Here is a 22,228-nt window from a genome sequence, read left to right on the forward strand (position 1 = left end):
GTATGTATAGAATCAGCCTGATAGTACCAGTATATCACTGTATGTATAGAATCAGCCTGATAGTACCAGTACAGCACTGTATGTATAGACTCAGCCTGATAGTGCCAGTATAGCACTGTATGTATAGAATCAGCCTGATAGTGCCAGTATAGCACTGTATGTATAGAATCAGCCTGATAGTGCCAGTATAGCACTGTATGTATAGAATCAGCCTGATAGTACCAGTATAGCACTGTATGTATAGAATCAGCCTGATAGTACCAGTACAGCACTGGCTTTAGGTTATATAGGAAACTACTGGTGATTGTTTCACATTAAAGGAAATAACAGCTTTTGAATTCAAGAAAATGCCCTCAAAGCAAATTTTTGACTATTAATTCATCTTTACTGGTTGTTTGTTTTGTTTTTTTGTTTTTTTTTTAAACCCATTTAATTCAATGTGAGAACACCTATTTTGTCAAAATGGAGTCCGCTAAATCTTAATTTTGGATATTAACGAAAGTACCGGCTCCCCGACAATCAGTAGACGGTTTTAACAATCCAGGGTGGGACTAACGATAATGCAGAAAAGTAACATATGTATTTAAATATTCGATACCCAAACTTTTGGTATTTTTCTATTGACATTTCAAACGGTCTTCAATGTCTCAACTATATTTGCGTTAATCTTTAAGGCCAATTTCATATCATTCTCTGCATAGTATGGAATTCTTCTTGAAACAAGCTGTACCATACGGTGTATTTTACAAGGTGCACTGGAGATCAAAATTAGAGAACACGCCATTTCCTAAATGTTGTGGTCTTTGTGTCGTCCTATGGGATTATATCCTAACATGAGGAAACTCACAGGATTTTTTGATTATTTCATAAATTGAATTTTTTCAAGAGCACATAATAAAAATGTAAATAAGATAAATGACAAAGCACAGGTCACAATTGGAGAACACTTTCATATCCCTGCAAATTATTGGTGTTAATCCGGCACCTGCTGCTAATTTCCTTCATTATCTGACAAACCTTATGTAACTGGCAGCATAACTTTCCAATTTGCACTGACTTTGCCGTTCCAAATAGACTGAAACCCTCCAGCAGCAGGTTGTCCAGATGAAGGCCAAAGGGCTGACCCTATCAACCATAGCAAGAGAAGTTAGTCGCTCCAAGTCTGTGATTTCGAGAATATTGCATCTATACAACATCACAAACTCTTTCAAGTTCCCCAAGAAGGCTAGTCGCCCTCACAAGACAAATGCAAGAGAGGACAGGATAATGTGGAGAAACTCCATGGGTAATCATTTCACACTGCAGCTGGAATTGCTTACCAGTTCAGCACTGACCAGGGTAAGGATCTGTCTCGTCATACGGTGTCACGACGTGTAAGAGTATTTGGACTGAAAGCCCACTCTGCAGTGACCAAACCTCTCATTAGCAGAAAGAATCACAAGGCTAAACTCCCCTTTAGTGAGGAGCATGTTGTGTGGACAGAGGAGAAGTGTCCACAGTTCATTTTACTGATGAAAGCAAGTTTAATTTATTTGCATCTGATGGGAAACATTATGTTCATCAACAAACTGGGGAAAGACTGAACCCAAAGTGTGTTAAGAAGTCAGTGACAGGCGATGGAGGAAGGGTCATGGTTTGGGGAATGTTTTCTGTGGCAGGAATTGGACCTCTCATACAGTTACATGGCAGAGTGAATACAAGTGTGGATCAGAACCTTCTTCACAACACGTGGATCCTTACTTGCATTCGTCACTCAATCAGTGAGAAATTTTCATGCAGGACAATGCCCCCTGTCACACAGCAAAATGGAGAAAGCAGATCCTGGAAACAATGAAATTGCCACAGCCCAGAGTCCTGATCTGAACCCAATAGAAAACCTCTGGAAAATCCTTGGTTATGGCCAAGAAACCCACAACAGTCAAAGAACTGAGGAAGAGATAGGAAGAAGAGTGGGCCAAAATCCCACCAGAACAGTGTGAGAGACTAGTGATGTTCTGTGAAAGAGACTGGAAGAAGAGTGGACCAAAATCCCCCCAGAGCAGTGTGAGAGACTAGTGATGTCCTGCTGAGGAAACTGGAAAAAGAGTGGTCCAAAATCCCCCCAGAGCAGTGTGAGAGACTAGTGATGTCCTGTGGAAGAGACTGGAAGAAGAGTGGGCCAAAATCCCCCCAGAGCAGTGTGAGAGACTAGTGATGTCCTGTGGAAGAGACTGGAAGAAGAGTGGTCCAAAATCCCCCCAGAGCAGTGTGAGAGACTAGTGATGTCCTGTGGAAGAGACTGGAAGAAGAGTGGACCAAAATCCCCCCAGAGCAATGTGAAAGACTAGTGATGTCCTGTGGAAGAGACTGGAAAAAGAGTGGGCCAAAATCCCCCCAGAGCAGTGTGAGAGACCAGTGATGTCCTGTGGAAGAGACTGGAAGAAGAGTGGACCAAAATCCCCCCAGAGCAATGTGAAAGACTAGTGATGTCCTGTGGAAGAGACTGGAAAAAGAGTGGGCCAAAATCCCCCCAGAGCAGTGTGAGAGGCTAGTGATGTCCTGTGGAAGACACTGGAAGAAGAGTGGGCTATAATCCCCCCAGAGCAGTGTGAGAGATTAGTGATGTCCTGTGGAGGAGATTGGAAGAATAGTGGACCAAAATCCCCCCAGAGCAGTGTGAGAGACTAGTGATGTCCTGTGGAGAGACTGGAAGAAGAGTGGACCAAAATCCCCCCAGAGCAGTGTGAGAGACTAGTGATGTCCTGTGGAAGAGACTGGAAGAAGAGTGGCCCAAAATCACCCCAGAGCAGTGTGAGAGACTAGTGATGTCCTGTGGAAGAGACTGGAAGAAGAGTGGACCAAAATCCCCCCAGAGCAGTGTGAGAGACTAGTGATGTCCTGTGGAAGAGACTGGAAGAAGAGTGGACCAAAATCCCCCCAGAGCAATGTGAAAGACTAGTGATGTCCTGTGGAAGAGACTGGAAAAAGAGTGGGCCAAAATCCCCCCAGAGCAGTGTGAGAGACCAGTGATGTCCTGTGGAAGAGACTGGAAGAAGAGTGGACCAAAATCCCCCCAGAGCAATGTGAAAGACTAGTGATGTCCTGTGGAAGAGACTGGAAAAAGAGTGGGCCAAAATCCCCCCAGAGCAGTGTGAGAGGCTAGTGATGTCCTGTGGAAGACACTGGAAGAAGAGTGGGCTATAATCCCCCCAGAGCAGTGTGAGAGATTAGTGATGTCCTGTGGAGGAGATTGGAAGAATAGTGGACCAAAATCCCCCCAGAGCAGTGTGAGAGACTAGTGATGTCCTGTGGAGAGACTGGAAGAAGAGTGGACCAAAATCCCCCCAGAGCAGTGTGAGAGACTAGTGATGTCCTGTGGAAGAGACTGGAAGAAGAGTGGCCCAAAATCACCCCAGAGCAGTGTGAGAGACTAGTGATGTCCTGTGGAAGAGACTGGAAGAAGAGTGGGCCAAAATCCCCCCAGAGCAGTGTGAGGGACTAGTGATGTCCTGTGGCTGCAGATGTGCTGAAGTCATTCACAGCAACGGCCGGTGCACGTCCTACTGATTGTGACTGTTGTTACCTGCAGAACATTCACTGATCATCTTTCTCTGTGTTACAGTCATTGCTGGTCTCTAATTATCATCACATTTTGGACAAAATAAAGGTTTAATGTTGATAAACGTTGGAGCTTTTGTAAAACACCATGCTAGTGGTATGGTGCACCCGTGACAAAAAACATTCAAATGTTGATCTATGTAGATTACATTATTTCTGGAAAAAAAGCAAAGTGACTTTTTGACTCATTACGGCTTGGCTTTCCAATGTGTCCCAAAAATATTAGCTGTCCATGAGTTTTTGATCAATTATTCTAAAAATAAACAACAAAAAAAAAAAAATTGGCAACAACGGTGTACACAGTGGGTCTTATATTTTATATTAGTGGTGGAGCCAACTGGCCCAAGTATATGGAGGGACGAGTGATGAGGGCCACCTTCACTTTGGCTTGAGAAGTAGAGAGCTTGTTTACCCCATAATCTCCGTGGGACTTCATCTCTGGGTTTCCTTGGTGTTGATGCCGGTTGGTCTTATGGTCAATGCTTGATCTTCTAATCTTAATCATCTAATGAAACGTTCTTTTTGATTCGAGTAGAATCTATAGATATCGCATACCCGTGTAAATAAATAATAATAAATAATAGTAATGTCCATCATTGTCCTCACTATCTCTGGCCATATGGGCAAGGATTTACCGGCAAACTCTACAGCCCATTCCGCAATAGTCTTATGTAGGATTAGTGCAGATGTTTTCTAAAACTACAAAAACAGTAGAACAAATAAAACTTGTATTTTGTTTGACTTAACTTTAACTTCGGTATTTTTAGTGGAGCTTTAAGATTTATGTACACAATGTGCTCCCAACATTAAAAATAGAAAAAAGAACTTCAAAAAGAAAATCCCGCTACAATAAAGATGGACAAATAGGACAGTAATAAAATGTGTTCAGAAACATCGGGACCGAACCACAAGAGGTTCCATCAGGCCGTTCAACCATCAGAAAAACAAATTAATTTTATAGTGTGCCGAACAGAAAGGAAACAAATGTTGACATCGGAGAATACAAAACTAATGACTGTGATGGCGTTAAAGGAGACGAAAACACAAGAATCGAGCCGGGAATGGCAGAGATTTCTAGCAACGGACGGATCTGAACACTGCTCAATCAGCTTTGGATTTACATCGTCCCTGATTCCAAATTTCTAGTATATTCTCCCCAACTCTAACAATCCAATAATTCCATAAATCACAAGGATATTATTTGTTGTTTTTCCACAATTGTAAAGGTTTATATCACCAGCCTTCAGTATGTCTGATAAAGACAGCGGTTGGGCATTGAAATGCATAGCAAGGACTCAGTAGCGTAACTTGAGTTCTATGGGCCCTGGTGCAAAATTTTGGACATGGGCCCCTCATCCCCACATATTGATCAAATGTATGTATTTATGTATACATTTACCATTTTAAATCCTTTAAAGACATATGAGTTGCCACCACCATTATGTAGTAATGTCCCCCAGCCTGTTCTAATGTCCCCCATCCTGTTCTACTTTCTCATAAATATGCTCCCATCCTGATATATATGTCCTCCATCCTAGTATATATGTTCCTCATTCTAACCTATATCCTGGTGTATATATAACCCCATCCTGGTAAAAATGTCCCCATCCTGGTATATATGTCCCCATCCTGGTGTATGTGTCCCCATCCTGGTATACAGTATATGTCACCATCCTTGTACATATGTTCCCATCCTGAGTCCCTCCTGGTATATACTGTCTCCCTCCTGGTATCTACTGTCTCCCTTCTGGGGCACTTCTGGTATATACTGTCCCCCTGCTGGACCCCTCCTGGTATACAGTATATGTCACCATCCTTGTACATATGTTCCCATCCTGAGTCCCTCCTGGTATATACTGTCTCCCTCCTGGTATCTACTGTCTCCCTTCTGGGGCACTTCTGGTATATACTGTCCCCCTCCTGGTATATACTGTCCCCTTCCAGGTAAATATGTCCCCATCCTGGTAAATATGTCTCTGTTCTGTCTAATGCAAAAAACAACAGCATTGTACTCCCCATCCTGGCTCCCACATCTTGCAGCGTCCTCTTGTATAGCCAGCGCACAGTGGCCAGCAGCTGTCATCAGTTTCGGTGCTATTGCAACGCATGACAATATTGACATGTGCCGCCCTCAGTCACTGAGACACAGATGAAAGCTTCCAACTTCTGTTTGGCCGGCAGTGTCTATCGCAGTACAGGGACCCAATGAATCTCTGCACCGTGATGCATTTCAGCTGGATGTGTGATAAGGGGGTGAATTTGGGGGTGATGCAATTCAAGTATGCATCAGCGTCTTAAACCCGTCTACATTCCAAATCATGAGTCAAATGTATTTCAGACATGCTATTTATCCACACAGACCAGAGATGACCACGGGTCTGAGTAAAAAGGTGACTGCTTTAATCACGGAAGTTCAATACATTTATAGAAGTCAGTTGGATAGGAGTCAAGAATACATACACTCCCTCTATTGGGTAAATGACAAATAGAGCTTATTCTGAGATGTATATGTGTTTCATCATTTTATATTAAGCTAAGTCAGCATGAATCACGAAAGTCTTATGATCAGAATGTCCCGTATCTGAGTACAGTTGAAATGCCATTTTGAGTCCTGTTTTGGGATATCTATTCTTCATATAATACTGAATACTGTCCATAACATGTGCAGCCTTGGACGCACATCCAGGCGAAACAGAAGCTGGGGCCAGCGGGCCCCCTGCACCTCTGGGCCTGGTCACAGTTGTGATCCCTGCAACCACGATCGTTCTGCCCCTGCGTGGACTACATACCTTTATCATCATCCTTATTGGTTATATTTTATACTTTTGTGTTATATTATAACAATAACTTAGTCTACAATCTTCTAGGTTCATTTTGTATATCATCTGGACTTTCTCAAGCAGTGGTGTCCAGGGCTCGGTATCATTAATGCACAAGGATGTGATAGAGGGGCAGTCGTACTTGGGACCCAACACATTTTTGATGCTAAAACAACCCCTTTAACCACTTCCCAACATAGGACACAGACGTACGTCCTATATCAGGTCTCCATGTATGATGCTGGCTCAGGAACTGAGGCTGCATCACACCCGGTAGATGAAGGTTGTGTTATACAGCCATCATCATCAGGGAGTAGAGCTGAGCTACAGAGTAGAGCTGAGCTACACCTGATGCTGTCGCCTCTTATATGCCATTGTCAAGCTGGTGCTTTATGGTTTGCCGTTTTAGGGAACACCTTTCCACGCTCCCATTGGCCCCTGGTGACATTATTGCAGATGATTTGTTGCCCTTGCAGCTATGAGACATGACAGTGACCTTGTGAAGATCAGCCAGTGGCTGGGCTTCATTGTAGACTGTGATTTTTGCTATATACAGTATATTGCAACATTATGATATTTACTGTAAATATATAGCACAGGCGATCAGATGATCTCAGGATCAAGTCCCCTAAGAACACTAAAAAAGAAACTTAAAAAAAAAATACTTTTAAAAATATAACGAAATGAAAACAGTAAACATATTATTTCGTATCTTTGTCTGTAAAATGAATTCACCGGATTGGTAAACATTCAACGAAGCAAAAAATTCAAAATCCAAAGCATTGTGGTTTTATAGTTGTCACAGATCTGCCTAAAAGATGCAAACTAAAGTGATGAACCCTCCAATCTACCCCACCACTCACCCCACAGACAGCGAGCTCTCACACGGCTTCGGCAACTTAAGGCCCCATCACATGCTACGATATATCTAGCGATATGTCGTCGGGGTCACGGATTCCGTGACGCACATCCGATATCGTTAGCGACGTCGTTGCGTGTGACGCCTCCGAACGACTGTTAACGAGCAAAAATACTCACCTAATCGTTGCTCGTTGACACGTCGTTCATTTTCATAATGTCGTTCATCCTTCTGCACGTCAGTTGTTAGTCGTTCCTGAGGCAGCACACATCGCTCCATGTGACACCCCGGGAACGACGAATACAGCTTACCTGTGTCCCGCCGGCAATGAGGAAGGAAGGAGGTGGGCGGGGCATTACGGCCGCTCATCTCCGCCCCTCCGCTTCTATTGGGTGGCAGCTGTGTGACATCGCCGAACGTCCCTCCCCCTTCAGGAAGAGGATGTTCGCCGCCCACAGCGAGGTCGTTCGGGAGGTAAGTGCGTGTGACGGAGGTTAACGATATTGTGCGCCACGGGCAACAAATTGCACCTGACGCACAAACGACGGGGGCGGGTGCGATCGAACGATATATCATAGCGTATGACGGGGCCTTTACAAATTGGAACGTTACAGGTCTCGGAAGAAAGCAACACAAATAAAACTTTGTTTATAACAAATTTCCAAACTTTATAAAAAAAATAAAAAAAATTGTGGAATCACATTTAATTGAATTGCTGTGCAAATGAGGCTGAAGAACTGTTTATGTATCAGAAGCCTCCGTCACTCCAGCTCTATTCTCCACCTGACGATAACTCCTGTGTGACTGACAGCTTTTCTGCCTGAACTTGCACAGCATAGAGGCTTTCAGTCAAGAAGGAGGAGGCGACGCTGAGTGGGGAATAGAGCTGGAATGACGGAGGCTTTGGATCTACAAATAGCCCTTCAGCCTCATTTGCATATCAATTCAAATTCTGATTTCTCAATAATGGGGGAACAGACAGGTTATGTGCATAAAAATAGTTTGGGAGGTAAAATCCTTCTGATGGATTCCCTTAAAGCATTTGCTAGCGATGTCGCAACGTGCAAAGTACCCCTAAGTCAGTTAAATTTCACTGCAAATCTATGACAGTGAGATTTAACATGTTCTAGTGGGGAGCGTCTTTCCCTTCTCCCATTGGTGCTTTTATTACAGGATTGCGGGGCGCTAGTGGGTTGTCATCACAGCCGGTGGTCAGCTGATGACCCCTTTGTCTATCATGACGATCCTCCTGTGTATATTGGCTGCGAATGATGCTCATAGGAGATCGTGATTTTTGCTGACCAGAGCAGTGCTGATGCTGACGCTGACGCTAATACTGATTTTGATGCTGACGTTGATGCTGATGCTTACACTGACACTAATACTGATGCTGACGTTGATGCTGACGCTGATGCTGACGCTAATACTGATGCTGATGTTAATGCTGACGCAGATGCTGAGGCTGATACTGATACTGAAGCTCTGCTCTGTAAAGCACAGGCGATTGAATCATCGCAATATAAAATCCTCTAAGTGGACTAGTAAAAAGAATCAAACGTAAAAAACACGTTTTTCAAATAATGAAAAAAATAAAAAAACACAAAAGTTCAAATCACCCCACTTGTGCACTATTGAAAATAAAAAAAAATAAAAACATATTTGGTTTTGCTCCATTCAGAAATGTCCAATCTATCAAAAATATCTATAAAATAGATTAATCCAATCGGTAAACAGTGTAACAAGAAAAAAAATCAAAGCGCCAGAATTGCAGGACAGTCTAAAGGGCGCTTTACACGCTGCGACATCGCTAATGCGGAGTCGTTGGGGTCACGGAATTTGTGACGCACATCCGGCCGCATTAGCGATGTTGCTGCGTGTGACACCGATGAGCGATTTTGCATCGTTGCAAAAACGTGCAAAATCGCTCATCGGTGACATGGGGGTCCATTCTCGATTATCGTTACTGCAGCAGTAACGATGTAGTTTGTCGCTCCTGCGGCAGCACACATCGCTCCGTGTGACACCGCAGGAACGAGGAACCTCTCCTTACCTGCCTCCCAGCCGCTATGAGGAAGGAAGGAGGTGGGCGGGATGTTACGTCCCGCCCCTCCGCTGCTATTGGGCGGCCGCTCAGTGACGTCGCTGTGACGCCGCACGGACCGCCCCCTTAGAAAGGAGGCGGTTCACCGGTCACAGCGACGTCGCTGGGCAGGTAAGTATGTGTGACGGGTCTGGGCGATGTTGTGCGGCACGGGCAACAGATGGGGGCGGGTACCCACACTAGCGATATCGGGACCGATATCGCAGCGTGTAAAGTAACCTTTAGGCTAAGTTCACATTTCTGTTGTTCTGCTACTGTTGCAATCCGTCTCCTTGAGGAATTACGGTATCCTGCAAAGTATTTTGCAGGAATCCGTTTTTTCCCATAGGCTTCTATTAGTGACGGATTGTGACTGATGGCCTTGTGTTTCATCCGCTGCGTGACGGATCAGTCGTTTAGTGACTGACCATCAGGCGGGAGCGTTTTTTGGAGCGGCAAAAAAATGGACTCCGCAGGTGTCCGTCACAATCCGTCACAAGCTATAATGGACGTCTATGGTGCTGGATTCCGTCATGCTCTACTGAGCATGCCCAGCATATTTGGCACACCCACTGCGCTGTCCCAAACACAAATGGATCACGACGGATCCGTCAAAAAACGGTTGCACAACGGATGTAACGGACGCGACGGATCTTTTCACAGGATTCCTGTGAACGGAATCCTGTGAAATAACACATCCTTGCGTCAGTTGACATTTCAAAAACGACGGATCCGTTGTTGCGTCGCAACGACGGACCTGACCAGAGCAAAACAACAGAAATGTGAACATAGCCTTATGGTAAAAATTAACGCTGTAAATAAAAAACCCCAAAACTATTGCAGAATTTCACTTTTGTTTTCTATTTTTCAAAAATTGGATTTTTTTTCCCACTGATGATGACTGATGATGTCATTCAAAAGTACAACTCATTTCTCAAAAAACAAACCCTCACACAACTATATTGATGGAAAAATAAAAAGTTCTGGCTCTTGGAATAGGGGGAGGAAAAAAAGGAAAGTGCAAAAACAAAACAATTGCCCGCACCTTAACAGGTTCAAATCAATGCACTTCTATTCTCCTGAAGATCAGGGCAGGTCCTCCAGCGAGGTATGTTCTTTGTGACCATCCTGTAGTCTGGAAAAGAGATAAGGTTCCTGAACAGAGGACTCCTGTGATGACGGTCCCAAGGTGGCGCTAGACACTAGTTGTATGCAGTAAATAGAGAGATAGTCAGGCAGGCTGGGATCATAAACCAGGAGGGCACAAAAGTACACAAGGGGCAGACAGAGACAAGGTCAAGGTACAAGCAGAAGATCAGGGTTCCAGGAGAGTACCTACAAAATACAGGGAGCAGGCGAGGACGCGGTCAGGAGGAAGTCCGAGGTCAGAAGCCGGGAAGTCACAACAGAAACAGGGGGGACAGGCAGAGACAGGTAAACAGCAGTCCGAAGATCTGAACACTGAGAACGACGGGAGCGAATAAAAGAACTGTAACCAGGAAGTACGACTGGCGGCGTCCTGAGCTAGCATGCTCCCTAAAGAAGCAGAGCAATCACCAGGAACGAGAAGCATCTGCGAGAGCATCTCCCAGGACAGCATGAAACCCAGTACTGTGAAAAAACCAGCAGAGCATTCATCCTGCAAAACGCTGTGCACCATAGGCTACATAAACAGGCTCTGCAGGAGAGCATAGCAGAACAATACAGAATGTTCTGCACATAGGAATCCTGACACTTCTCTCTATCGGCTTAGAGTCCTTGCCAGGGTCTAGTAAATGGGTTTTGAAAATTGCACCACTTAATTTGTAAATTCTGTACATTTACGGGAGATCAAATACCAGGAAACAATATAAACTCAGTGAATATTTACATATAACATCGTGCAGCTTTTATCTTGCGAGTTGCTACTTTCAGTGCCAATTTGAAACAACGTAGAAGACAACGTTCTTATCTGAAATGACAGCTACAGATGTGCAGATTGAAGCCATGGATGTCCCTACATGGATCACAGAGAGGGCAAAAATATATATCTGTTCCCCTTTAATGACATAATATATGGGCATGTGTTCCCCACATGTATCTCTTTCATCCAATTGACAAAAATGAATGTTCAAATATTACAGATTTTGTTAATGGATGTTACCCACATGTGTTACGAAACCTTTTAGGTGAACTGCTGCGACCTGAGACAGATTGTAAATTTGTCATTACCTTATAGATAACGATCGTTCGTGATAATGCTACAACACAGGCAGTATTGCTGAGCGTGAGACGGTGGAGGGGGCAGCAGATAGAAGTGATTGATAAAGACTCATGTACTGGACTTGGCAGAATAATTTGCTTTGTAAGAATTAGATTCTATTCAGGATCAGCCCAGCTTAAACATTCAGATACAATACTTAGCACACAAAAAGGGCCAGTTTTATGTGAGCCCAACAGCCAGCGGCAAGGCGACCTCTTTCTGTTGGGTCTCTGCCTACTCTAATGCCTCTCTTTGGGTTAAAAAAAACCTACAATTTATTGGCGGACCGGAACCTGCAAATAGAGAATTAAAAGTGCCTGAAGCTGGAGAGCAGGAGCTCAATCAGAAGGCATGACCCTGTAATCTAAATAAAAGACTGATGGCACATTCTATCTTTCTAATGTGAACAGGTGCAAACTGAACTTGAAACATAACAACAAAAAGGATACAGCTGCACTCTGTAGTTCTAAGATATGTGTAACAATGAATATGGGAATATAGACATGCATTACTGCTATGAAAAAACATGTAAAAAGTGAGATACTTAGCACACAAAAATGGCCAGATTTTATGTGAGCCCAACAGCCAATGGCAAGGTGACCTCTTTTTGTTTGCTGCCTATCAAACTAATGCCTCTCTTTGGGTTAAAAAGAAACTACAATTTATGGACAGGAATCTGCAGATGGAAAATTAAAATAGCCTAAAGGCCACTTTACACACAGAGATAAATCTTTGGCAGATCTGTGGTTGCAGTGAAATCATGGACATATTGTTCCATTTGTACACAGCCACAAACCTGGCACTGATTGTCCACAATTTCACTGCAACCACAGATCTGCCGTGGATTTATCTCTGTGTGTAAAGTGGCCTTAAGGCTGAAAAGCAGGAGCTCAATCAGAAGGCACAACCCTGTAATCTACAAAAAAAGACTGATGGTACATCCTACCTTTCTACAGAGTGCAACTGTCTCTTTTTTATTACTATGGTTTATGATCAGTTTGCATCTGTTCACATTAGAAAGCTAGGATGTGCCATCAGTCTTTTACTTAGAAAACAACTTAAATATTCGTTAAATAGTATTATAGCAAGAAGTGACATACAAATTCATCAAATCATCAAATGATAATTATCAGGTTTTTACAGGGAGTCCCTGAAGACAAATCACAGGGGGCCAGCAGACCACATATGGCAAAATGTTAAAGGTTGTTTTAATAGTCATCAGCAAACACATTCTCAGTGGTTCATAGGTAACTATAATGCAGATGCAATTAGATTGATATAGATGTGAGACAATAGTGGAAAACCACACTTATCCCATATACAAGTGAAAATCATATATTTCATATATCTATTTAATCATCCTTTTTTACCCTGCTGAAGTACAAGCCTCAGCTAAATCAGAGTTTCCAAACAGGAGCTTCCACATAGTATACTATTCCAAATAATTGTAAACACTATGATATGATTTTATAAAGCAGTGTTCACTCACCCATGGTGGTTTAGAATGCCCAAAAAAACGTGCCCCGACACGCACGTTTCGATATCTTCTTCGGGGGGCCGTTGTCTCACATCTACATCAATCTAATTGTATTTGCATTCTAGTTACCTATGAACCACTGAGTATGTGTTTGCTGATGAATATTAAGACAACCGTTCACATTTTGCCATGTGTGGTCTGCTGGCCCTCTGTGATTTGTCTTCAGGGACTCCCTGTAAAAACCTTATAATTATGATTTGATGAATTTGTATGTCACTTTGGAGTTTGTATTTGACTTGTTTTTGGTCATTATATGACCAATGTTTTATGCTCTACCCATATTAGGACAGAGCAAAGTGCGCCTGATCCAGCCAGCGATGCGCCTGCGCAGGCCAGAGATTTCGTTGGGCTATGTAGATGGCACAGGATGCATCATCCACATTAATCAAAGCCTGAGGGAGGTGATTAGCAGCAGAGAGGAGGCACAGATGTTGCAGCAATGACGCCCATCCAACCGGAGTATCCGGATATATATACAGAATGGGAGCAAATCAATAAATATTTTTGGGGGTATACAGGAGACAATAGACTAGTTTGTGGAATGCAGTACATGCGCTGAAAAAGATGCTGGTGTTTGTTCGGACACAAAAAATCTGGTAACTTGTTCCCTTTAAGAGCCTCTGTCATGGCAAATTGAAAAAACATAAAGCCTTAGCTATATACAAGGTCTAAAAAAATGTGAACGTCCCTAAATCAGTATGGTGACCCTTGTAGATTGACCTTCGCTAAATTATAGCTCAAAAAATGTCCAGAATTTTATAGAGATGCACAGAGAAGTGTAATATCTAATGGAATTGGCCAGCACAGTATTGGGGGGAATGTGGCGCTATTCAAGGAACACAGATCTGCTATTAACAAATCATTCTGCTGTTCCTCTACTCAGTGGATCTACTTTTCCTGCTCCCAGCATGAGAAACATGATTCCTTCTAATGTGACTATGTAGAGAAAAGCAACTCACTGCATATAGACCATGTATAAGTAAATATTTTTCTCTAGTTACATTGGATGTTGATTAGAAGCTTATGATGTGTTGCTTTTTTCTATGTATTGGTCCTTGTTTGAACATCAGTAGTATTTATTTAATGGTGCTTAGTTCTGGTGCTTACTTATAAAAAAAATAAAAATAAAATGCTTATTAAAACTTATTTATGTAGTACATGATTCCTCCTAAGGCCCCCTTCACACGTCAGTGAAAAATGTCTGTATTTTTCACTGATGTGATAAAGGTGCTTATGTTCCTCCGTTTGCCGTGATTATGGCACACGGGTGATCTCCGTGTGCTATCTGTGATAATACACGGAGATCAGGCACTTATTATTCTCACCTGTCCACGCTCCTGCTGTCCGTGGTGCTGAATTACCGGCTCTCCGATGTCCGGTCACCTCTGTCTCCTCTCTGCAGCTACTTCCGGGTCAGCTAACAGTGCATAAATGAATATGCATGAGCATAATTAGCCGGCTCAGAAGCAGCAGAGAGCAGCGTCCGGAGACAGCGTCGCTGGAGAAGGTGAGTATAAAAAGCTTTTTATTTTCAATGTACGTCTTTTTCTGGTATGTGTTTCACAGATCACACCATAGTGTGGGCCATGGGACATCAGTGAGGCCAGAAAAAATCTGACATGTCTCTGTGCGGAGCACACAGACACACGTGTACGCCGCATGGAAACACGTTAATGAGAAATCACTGATGTGTGCGCTGACCCATTGATTTTAATGGGTCTGCATATGTTTGTGATTCTGGTACATATAAAAACTGTCACATGCATACCAGAATCACTGACATGTGAAGGAGGCCTAAAAAAGCAAAGGAAGAGACTGAGGGTGCAGTGCTGATAGGAGGAACATTGTGTGTTATGTGCAGCATTAAAGGGAAATGGAGATAACTTGATGCTTGGATAAGTGTGGGCAGTAGGGATGAGCGAACCCTAATGGTAAAGTTTGGGGTTTGCAATGGAAAGCTAGTGTCCAGGGCTTGAACTCAAACAGGCACTCTTCACACAAGTCTTTGTCCGAGTTCAGGTGCTGTTCAGATACTGAGTAACGTTTATTGAAATTAACAAGCTTTGCATCATGGGGAAGATGCCTGTACACTGCTGTGAACAATTAATAATAAAGAATGACGTGGGATCCCTCTACTTTTGATAACTAGCACAGATAAAGCAGGCAGCTGGGGACTGGTATTTTCAGGCTGGGAAATTCCATGGTTATTTGGCCCCTCCCAGCCTAAAAATAGCAGCTCGCAGCCACCCCAGAAGTGGCACTTCCATTAGATGCTCCAATTCTGGCGCTTTGCCCATCTCTTCCTGATTGCCCTGGTGCGGTGACAATCTAGGTAATAATTTTGGGGGTGAAGTCAGCTATGAACCCTACCTTAGGTAACGTTTCGTCCATTGTTTTGCCTCATATTTCAGTAGTTGCTTCACTTCACTTACCTGTTACTCTTTGAAGTGCCGCATTTTAGGTCACCATGGATTAAAAACAATTTTAATGTTTACGGATTTCTGAACATTTTGTAACACAAGCAATCTCAAATTAGGGAACTTTAATGGTAAATATCAATATGGAAGAAGAGAGGATTATTTACTAACAACATTTTCAAAAACATTCTAGAATAAAGAGCATTAAAATACTGCTCATCTTCATTTCCATGCAGTATTTGTTCACAGTCCAATAGTTTGCTGCTATCTGGAAGCAGTCAACAAGCAGGTTATTAGAGAATGCTGGCGTGTGATCCCATTGGCTAAAGTTTGACCATGTAAAGTTTGACCATGTAATGTAGGTTACCGATAAGTAAATTACTCTTTTAGTGCGGTAAGGTGTACATCAATTTAATTTATATTATTTGTTTATTTATTTATTTATTTAGCTTATTATGTATTATGTATTATTATTTATTTATATTATTTAGCTTATTATTGTTATTATTATTATTAGTAGTAGTAGTAGTAGTAGTAGTAGTAGTATTTATTTATATTATTTATGTAGCTTATCATCATTATTATTATTATTATTATTATTATTAGTGGTAGTATTTATTTATATTATTTTGTACATATTTATTTAGTTTTTTATTTATTATTATTTATTTACATTATCTATTTAGCTTATTATTTATTATATATTTTTATTTATAATTATTATTATTAATTTTATTATTACTACTCATTTATTTCACTTACTATTTATTTATATTATTTATTCAGCTATTATTATTTATTTAGCTTAATAATAATAATAATAATAATAATAATAAGTTTAATAAATTATTATTATTAACTTATTATTTATTTATATTATTTATTCAGCTATTATTATTTATTTATATTATTTATTTAGCTTATGATTTTTATTATTATTATTATTATTATTATTATTATTATTATTATTTACTTATATACATTATTTATTTAGCTTATTAGAAATACAATTGACAGACTGCGAAACTCCAACTTGCTGATGTTTCCCAAATTAGCAGAAAAAAACCCCAAATATTCAAACAGAGCAAAAACAAAAATATTAGTAAAGATACAAGCAGGTACAGAAGTTTAGGAGTGTGATTAGTTTATAAATAATATAGAAAACAGGAGACATGTCTGCACTTATTAGCAATATTGAAAGTTATGACTATTCGTCACTCCCAATTATGTAAAATAAATCCAAAAAAATAAGCTTGACGTCAGCTAGAAAAGTGTTAAAAAGAAAATGTATTCATTAAAATAAATAAACAAGATAAATGTATCTATATTTATACTATTTATTTATCTTGTTTTCTTTATTTGTTTTGAGTTTGCAATAAATTGTCTTTTTAACACTTTGAGTGCTGGCATCAATATTTTTTTCCTTGATCAGTCTAGAACTTTTTTTTGGAACTTTGCAGCTCAGACATTGTCTGTACTTCGGCTGTTTGAAGAAGATGCGCCAAATTTATTGAGTTAATAATGAATTTTAGGAATCTTTCCACCGTCCATTCTCCAGAGCCAGAACATTAGGTTTTAGTGAATGTTTTCGGCTTCCCTTGGTCACGCTGCTTCTCCCATTAATCTCTGGCCACTTTTCAATAAGTTGTTAATTCTGGAGTAAAAACACAAAAAGCTGCAACATTATTGTGACATTTTTACTCCAGATTTCTGAATAAAATCAGTTGATGGACCCCTAGAACTTACACATACGGGTGTTATATAAATGTATTAGTAAACTCCTCCAAATGATCATCTTTTCAGCACAGAAATCGCTGTACATTGGTCGGTGACGTCGGCTTCTTACGATCATGTCGGGGCTGTAATAATAAATAATAATAAAATAATAAATAATAATATAGCGACTCTTAATGATCACTGACATTTTGCATATTACATATATAGTATATAAAAAAATTCAAGTTGTAGATTCTGGAAAAAATCTGGAATAAGACAAAAGCTCATCCAAAAAAAATTGATAAAATTCTGCTGACAATATTAACCCTTTCATGTTTACAATTGTCCTCAATGTCGCAGCACATGCATTATTATATTGTGGTATATGTGTGGACGGTCTGGTATTGTTTTGCTGTTATGTGTGTTGTTGTTGATTTATAACCTGTTCAGAATGTTTACTTTGCAGGTCATTTTCAGAAAATGTGAAAGTATTGCAAATATATAGTATAGTAAAAGTGTCAGTCACTGAGCGCTCCTCAGTCATTAAGGGGTCTGTGTGTAAAAAAAAATTGATACTTTTTATGTAGAGTTTTAATAAACCAATCAAGAGAAATCTATAGAAAGCAGCTGGAAGTGCATTGGGGTGTGTCATTGCATTTCAGCTGCTTCTTACAGGTGCAGTGACGCGAACCTGGTGCATTGACATGCCTCCGATGCAGTGATACACCCCCAGTGCAGTGACACATCCCCAGTGCAGTGACCTGCCCGCATATCAGTGATTCGCCCCTGGTGCAGTGACACGTCCGCGGTTGAGTGACATGCCTCCGGTGCAGTGATACACCCATGGTGCAGTGACATGCTTTCGGTCTAGTGATATACCCCTGGTGCAGAGACACGTCCTGCTTCAGTGACATGCACATTGTGCAGTGACACGCCCCCAATGCAGTGACATGCCTCTGGTGCAGTGACATGTCCCCAGAGCAGTGATATAACCCTTGTGCAGTGACACACCCCTGGTGCAGTGATATGTCCCTGGTGCAGTGACACACAACTAGTGCAGTGACATGGCCCCGGTACAGTGACACACCTCTTTTGCAGTGACATGTCTCCAATGCAGTGACACACCTCTGTTGCAGTGATACACCCCTAATGCACTGACATGCCCCTGGTACAGTGACATGCCTCTTTTGCAGTGACATGCCCCCAGTGCAGTGACACACCTCTTTTGCAGTGACACGTCCCCGATGCAGTGACACACCTCTTTTGATGTGACACGTCCTCGGTGCAGTGACACACCTCTTTTGTAGTGACATGCCCCCAGTGCAGTGACATACCTCTTTTGCAGTGACACGCCCCCGGTGCAGTGACACACCTCTTTTGCAGTGACATGCCCCTGGTGCAGTGACACACCTCTTTTGCAGTGACATGCCCCCAGTGCAGTGACATACCTCTTTTGCAGTGACATGCCCCCAGTGCAGTGACATACCTCTTTTGCAGTGACACGCCCCTGGTGCAGTGACACACCTCTTTTGCAGTGACATGCCCCCAGAGCAGTGACACACCTCTTTTGCAGTGACACGCCCCCGGTGCAGTGACACACCTCTTTTGCAGTGCCACGCCCCCAGTGCACTTCCAGCCTGATTTCTTTATGGTTTCTGCACTAGATTTCTTATGACTCGCACATCGACTCTACAAAAAGAAGTATCATTTTATACGGGGATTACTTCAATATGTTGACATGTTGACAATTTCCCTTTAATTGAAAAAAGATTCTAAGAAAAAGAGTTGATCCAAAATGTACAACCCCTTTAAATGTGATCCAAATTGTAGTCCTGCGTGATATACTCAGTAGCCCGCTGACATATAGCAGGGAAGCCACCATTGCCCGGGCCTCCTCGCTAAACATTTGGATTTTTCCCAAGTCCATTAATGATTCTATTTTCTAAAGACAAAGCACCGGATATCCTTATTTAATATGTATAATTAGTATTTAAAATAACTTGCTCCTATTTCAATTGATTGATTTAACTTGTATATTTTATAACTGATTCAATTAGCGACTTCTTGTTCATTTTGGAATGTGATAATGAAATATTGTTATTTTTTATCGCAGGTTTTTTCTTTTCTTATAATAATGAATATATTGCTGTTGTTTTTATGATTCATCATAGTCATTAATGTTTGTATAGGAGCGATCCTTAAGATCTGGTCATAGAACCAAGACGTCTCAGGCTCAGATCTAATGTAAAGGACTTGTCTTTTCTGTTACTCTGGTCATAAATCACCCGTCAATTCTCTATAATGAAGCGGCTGCGATCCCGTCTACCCTGGAAGGAGGAGGCGATCACTTCACAATCTTTGACATGACTTATAAAAGTTTCAGAAGGTGCAGATGTCTCGGCAGTGGTCGGTGAATACTAATCTGGCTTCATTTTAGGTCAACATTAAACTCCTGTCCATCCGGAAACTATCATGTATGGACTAGATCATCCGGGAGTATACAATTCTATTGGGGCGTAGCTAGAGGAGGTGGGTGCTGAATGCCAAGGGGAGCGACACAATTTAATCTACTTTGACCTTTATATCATATACCTTCATTGCATATCCACTGCTAGGACCTTCATCTATTTAGAGAAGAAACCCTATCTTGTGCCACTTGTGCCCTATCTTGTGCCATTTTTTGGGGGGGAGAGTTCTGAGAATTTTTGGGCTAGCTTTGCAATTTTGTTAACTAATATGTAAGATGATAGATGGATTAATAGATGGAGCCACCTCTGCATCCCTGGTGTTGCAAGATGGGTCACTAGATTTGAGGGTTCCGGTACTGAGACCCCCATCTTTGTTGTGGATATGCTATAAGTGTCTGAAATCACAAAACCTTTCTAGATATCGGATTAGGGTCACAAATTGAATGTTAGCCTCATATGATAGTGTAACTACATGGAAGTAGATAAGCCATATATATGTGTTATGCTTTTTGGGTATATGGGTGTCATAGAATGGGATAAAGCAGGACCCTTTGTGGAGGACACAGCCTGTCCATGATTTACATGAAATACATTATATAATCAATCATATTACTGTATCTTAATGTCATGATTACTCTAGGATAGCAGTGACCCAGGGACCCTTAGCTGTCCCTCACGCTAGGGGGCCCTATGTTATCCCTATTCTCAGGGATACTCCTAATGGTGGGGATGCCTGAGTCTCCTTCTTGGCCCTGCTCCTGACCATTTCTGATCTGATTCCCACTCTCTCCAGTGAGAGACAGGACAGGATTGTGATGAAACCCACAGATCAAGACAGACAAGGGAAAAAACAAAACCCTGTCACACAGCACACACACACAATGGATAAGACAATAAGAGATTCAGGAGGAAAAACAAGAGCAGGAAGGAAGCTACAAAACAACAGAGGTAAGCTCCACAAGCGCAAAAAGCAAATCGCACAATTTTTACCAGAGAATCTGGGACACCACACCTCACAGACCAACCTAGAACTATAGCTGGCATGGGTAGAAGATTTCATCCAGCTTAAATAGGAGGGGAGCAGATGTGATTGGTTTCCCGACCACATGTGATCAAAGGAACCTAGTAAGCAGACTACCAGATATTAACTCCCGCTAGCCTGCCTATGACTGAGCATACAGCAGGGTGATGGCCAAGTCTGCCTGTGTTGATCCCAGACACCAGAGAAACCATTGGGCAGAGTGTCAGAATCTTCAATGTGAACAGAGCCCAATGCCGCCATGACATTCGTAGAAGTTTGTGCACAACTCTGTGTGACACTTACCCTATGGGATAAAACCTGATCGATGAGGATTAAGACCCCCCATTGCCATTAGACTAATGCTTCATAGAACCAGACAGTTGTCTAATTTGTACAAGGGCTTCTTGACTCTTCTCCGACAGATGATTTGGGGAGAGAAAGATCAGCCAGTGGAATTCCAACATGTGATGCCTTTCTTCGGCAGGGTTATAAGTCACCACCGGCTCTTCTGACTCAGGCGGGAGCGTCCCCATATGGGGGAGTCAAGAGGGATAGCTGCTGGCTGAACTACCGGTATATAATGAGCATGGTGGCCACTGTAGACGCTAGACCCGCACTGATCTTACCCCAATGGTTCATTGCTCAGACACAAACATAATGTGAACCTTTGACCACCGCCGTTCCACATGGATGAGAATAATTTAGGGCCTGCATTATATCAAAAGCCATCAATGCTTCATTTGTATCATGTGTGCTGCGCAGAAATGAAACGTGTCACACATAATATATAATCTGATTTTTCCATAGCGGTGTTTTTAATAAAACAACAATTCAGATGATAACCATAAATAAGACGTGGCCCTGACTTCAAAGGAGGATGCTAAGTCCATAGTATTTATTGCTCCAGATCCGGCTCGTTGTATCGTTGCGTAACTCTCCCTTTTTCGATCGGGAATTGCTAATTGCACATCTTTGCTATCAACGTGGACTTAGTTCAAAGAATGTGTCCATTCCTGCTCCGATCACATCGCCACATATGTAAGCTGTTTACCCAAGAACTACAAAAATAATAATAAATACTAATAAGACATGAAAACTAATCTAATACAGTGAAATATTAAGAAATAGCCATCTGGAACATTACCCGGGAATCTCCACATTACATCACGTGCTCGGCCCCTTCTTATAGATTTTTCTATAGGATGGACACAGAACATTCTAAGGGATTTTTTGTTACTTTGATGTTGTCCTGATGAAGGACACGGTTTACTCAGAAACACATTGACTTTAATAAATCACGTCTGGTCATCATTAATTCGGCAGCGTCTTCTCTAGATCTATTAGGCGAGAAGAGGTGGTGGATCTCATAGCACCGCTTTCCCGCCTCCTAATCGAGCCTATATGTCTGCAGCTCTTCACATCCACGTGCCATCACTCCTCTTCTTCTTGCTTGTGCTATTGATTTTTATGTA

General features: G+C 41.8%; 1 protein-coding gene and 1 long non-coding RNA gene across 2 annotated transcripts in view; one reads left to right on the forward strand and one right to left on the reverse strand.

Moving 5' to 3' along the window:
• CACNA2D3 (calcium voltage-gated channel auxiliary subunit alpha2delta 3) overlaps positions 1-22,228 on the forward strand; it is a 1,156,773-nt gene that overhangs the window by 690,269 nt on the left and 444,276 nt on the right. The window lies entirely within an intron of this gene.
• LOC142249597 (uncharacterized) overlaps positions 16,926-22,228 on the reverse strand; it is a 94,672-nt gene continuing 89,369 nt past the window's right edge. The window contains exons 2-3 of the long non-coding RNA XR_012725081.1: positions 17,298-17,410; positions 16,926-17,205 (exon numbers count right to left, since the gene is read on the reverse strand). This is a non-coding gene — a long non-coding RNA (uncharacterized LOC142249597). The remainder of the gene's footprint in view (positions 17,206-17,297; positions 17,411-22,228) is intronic.

The sequence above is a fragment of the Anomaloglossus baeobatrachus genome, chromosome 8 (genome assembly GCF_048569485.1).
Source record: "Anomaloglossus baeobatrachus isolate aAnoBae1 chromosome 8, aAnoBae1.hap1, whole genome shotgun sequence".
Taxonomy (NCBI): domain Eukaryota; kingdom Metazoa; phylum Chordata; class Amphibia; order Anura; family Aromobatidae; genus Anomaloglossus; species Anomaloglossus baeobatrachus.